Genomic DNA, 4,130 nt, shown 5'->3' with positions numbered 1-4,130 from the left:
CGGAGATTTCTGCCTACCCACCATTGCAAGCCCCTCCGGGGCAATGATCTATCAAGTTCTGACTGTCTCAAACTGTTTGTGCCAGATTCCACATCGATCACACTCACACTTGCTGCACTTTCAACCAGAGAGCCAAGAAACAATAATTTTCAATTAAGAAACCAGAAGAAGACTTGGCGATTTGATTTATGGTGCATGACTAATTATCAAGTAGCTAGCCTAATGAAAATTAAGCTGCTGGTTACTACAAAGATTTAACTTCATTTTCTTGAAGAGATACTGATATGATCCAGAATGTAATTTATTGAAGTAGTATGATACATTTTAAAAGTCATAGATATGTAAATGAGATAATTATCATTTTTAAGTGACAGGGATAATTATTTATATTATGATGAATTTTATATTCAGAGTACATAATACACCTGAAATAAAAGATTATCTTTGCTTACAAAAATGATTTTCATTCCCTTCTTGTGCTACGGGAAGATCTAAAAATATTGCACAAATTATAAGGATTGGAGGCTCTTTTTCTAAAAAAGAAAGTTAAAATTAATAGCTTTTTAATTTTTTTTGAAAATTGCTTCATGTAAGTTATTCAGAATGAGTAAATGAATGAATATTTAAAACCATATAAAATATTATCAAGTGAGTGTGCCAGACCATATGTATACTTTATGTTAATTATAGTTTTTTCTTGTATTGTTAAATACAGACTTACAAATACAAAAGCCTAAAATCGTAAATAGGCTACCATGCAGTTTACCTTTGTTCCATAAGTGAAATAATTTAATGCTATGTCATGTGTGATGTTCTTTACCATACTAACTTAGCCCTGTTTATAAATAGTCAACTTTCCACCCTATTTTTAACTCCACTTCACCTCAAGCATTCTCCTGTACAACCAAATTGAACCATTCCTTGTTCCCTAAACATCACACTGATTTCCTGTCAGTCTTCCTTCATTCACACATCTATACATTTCCCCAAAACCTGTATCTCCAAATTCCGCCATCTTTCAAGCCTAGTCTCAGATGTCACATCCTCCATGCAATGAACAAAAGTTTTCTCTCTATCCTCCCCCATCCATCCTGAAAAGATGTCTCCTTTCTTTGAAATCTCACAGATTTGAATGGTCATCAGCCAGATCAGTGGTTCTCAATCTTGGCTGCTATGATGAGGACTTGTAATATCCTGTTTTTGACTTGTGTGTTGAATAATGGGTGTTTTCAGTTCATGAAAATTTATCAAACTATATGCACTCTTCTCAATGTATGTATTATACTTCAATATGAAGCATTTAAAAAATATCAGTGCTGTGACTCCATTCCAAGCTAATTAAATCAGAATCTCTGGGGATCGAGCTTTGGGAATTGGTATTTTTTGAAAGTTCCCCAGATGATTCTAACATTCAGCCAGCTATTCAGAACCATGGACCTAACTGGTGTCTTGAGAATTTTTCTTCCCTTCCAGAGGGAAATACCACTGAGATAGCCAAATGTGAATAGACAACCAAAATTATAGAACTCCTAACCATATACATCCTTCCAAAGAGTTTTATGTTTTATTCTTTTCTAGGTAATGTGCTTGTGATTTATAATCATTACACGTTTCACAGTTGATAAGCTGTTCTTGAGAATGCTCATTTCTAAGATGTGATAACTGCAATGGGCTTGATATTACTGTAGGATTTGTACTATTATATTTATTATAGCCTTATAAAAATAACATTTTCCCCTTCTGATTGTGTGCCTCCTGAGACTAGGAGCTGGTTAACTTTTTTCAACAAATATTCATCATGATACTACTTTGAGGTTGCTTGGTCAACTATTAAAAGGAAAAGTGAGAGGAAGAAAGAAAGTCAAAGTAGGGTAAGTAAGAGATTAATTTGGTGTCTATGCTTAACTGTATCATTTAAGATGGCAAAAATATTAGAAACAATATTCTTATTGTTTCAATCATGATATATCAGTGATCAGACAATCTTTTTTGAAATAGTTGGTCTTCGATGAAACTTATTTCCAGCTGTCCTCTATACTGCTCCTAAATTTGTTCATACAGGTACTAATTAATAAGTTTTCATTGGGAAAAAAAGCATCTCAATGACAACCCTCCAATATATTTGTATTCCACCCTATGTCCAGGGCTGTCTTTCTAAAGTACAAATCTAATTGATCCTCTACACTGTTTCAGAATCTTTAACACCTACCCAACTCCTTACTACCCAGATTGAGGTCTGGGGGCCAGCAGATGGCTGGGAGTCTCTCAGAAAGGCCAAATTTCAGGCCCCATTCCAGAACCACTGAATAAAAATCTGCAATATTAATAAATTTTCCAAAGTGAAATGTGTGCACACTGAAGTTTGAGAAGCTCTAATCTAAAGACTAGTAAAGCCAAGCCCCTCAGTACCTGTCTCCCATCTTCCTCTCCCAGCCTTATTTCCAGCTAATCCTTCGAACCCAAGCTGTGTCTCTAGCCAATGGAACAAGGCAGCATTTTCTTGTATTTACACATGTTGTTTGCTCTTTCTTGGCTGTGCTTCCACACATTCACCTGGTGATTCACCTGGTGAATTTCTCAATTCAGCTGATTCCCTTCTTCTTTGAAGCAAGACCTTCCCTGACTCTTCAGGTGGAGTTAGAGTCTCTGTCTTCCTGCTTACAATGCTCTTATTTAACCGTTGTCAGAGCTTCCCTGGTGGCGCAGTGGTTGAGAGTCCGCCTGCTGATGCAGGGGATACGGGTTCGTGCCCCGGTCCGGGAGGATCCCACATGCCGCGGGGCGGCTGGGCCCGTGAGCCATGGCTGCTGGGCCTGCGCATCCAGAGCCTGTGCTCCGCGGCGGGAGAGGCCACAACAGTGAGAGGCCCGCGTGCCGCAAAAAAAATAAAAATAAAAGAGTTGTCAAATTGTATTGTAAATAGTGTTTGCCTTTCTGCTTTTCTTTAGACTGTGGACTCCTTGAGACCAGGAGATGCATCTTGTTAAATCCTACAGTTCCAGCTAGCAATATTTTAGATAGATATAAAGAAATTAAGTCAACAAATGCTTTATGAGTGCTGGATAAAAGGCCCAGATAAGATCATTCCTGAAGACACAGTGTTGTGAAGTGTTCCTTTTACAAGAGTGTACTTGAAAGCGACACATTTAAAAGCACTGCATTGTGGTTACTTATTGATTCCTCTCTTTGTAGTAGAATAAGACATACTGAATTATACTGATAGAATTACAAGTGACTTGGGATATAATCTAATCACCTACTCATTCTCTTTCAAAAAGGATGATCCAAGGTGATTTAACCTATAACCAGAGAAAAGATGTATATTTGCAAATCTTTTTACCTCCTCTTTATCTTCTGGTATATGTTTTGTACACAAACGTGATGCTCAATAAATGATTTCTAAATAAGAGGATGACCTAATTTGCCTTTTTAGTATTATTTTCAAAGTCAACTATCATTGACTTATACAAAGTAAGATATAAAAAACATTTAGCACAGTGTTAGTACAGAGTAAGTGATCAATACTAGATATATGCTTTTTCTCCCAGCCTCTCTTCTCTTTAACTTAAATCTCTCATGCTGCAATTAAATTCCCATTGCCTTTGTTCAATGCTTCAGGAAATAAAAAATTAGAAAGCTAAAATTAATCACTAAACCTCATTTTAAGCTCAAAGGCAACAGAGCACCAACAAATAAGAAATTTACTCACTTGTTTTATTTCCTTTGCCAAACTACTGATGAAAATACCAATACAGAGCTTGTTGTTGTCATTGTTTTGTTTTTAAGAACGTAGAAAGAGAATTTTTATAATACAAGATTACGTAATGTATATGTGAGGAAGGAAGCCCTGAGCTAAGTTGTATGCTGTTGGTCTACACATCATATACCCACAAAATTTCAATTTGCTGTATCTTGTGTTTTATTCTTGCAGGACTCCTTGATTTCTACAAGAGAATAGATGGCAAGAGTTAATCCTTTAATGGGTTAGTTGTATAAGGTCGTTTGATCAGAGGTTTCCTATCAGCATCACACAAATCAGTCCCAAAGAATCAAGTCCCTACATGGCCAACAAGTAAGACTCAAATGAATATCAATTGTACCACAAGGTAAAATAAGAATTGCCATATTGT

The sequence above is a fragment of the Phocoena phocoena genome, chromosome 4, assembly GCF_963924675.1.
Source record: "Phocoena phocoena chromosome 4, mPhoPho1.1, whole genome shotgun sequence".
NCBI classification, from domain to species: Eukaryota; Metazoa; Chordata; class Mammalia; order Artiodactyla; family Phocoenidae; genus Phocoena; species Phocoena phocoena.
The sequence above is the reverse complement of the archived record's forward strand: the minus strand, read 5'-3'. Positions refer to the sequence as shown.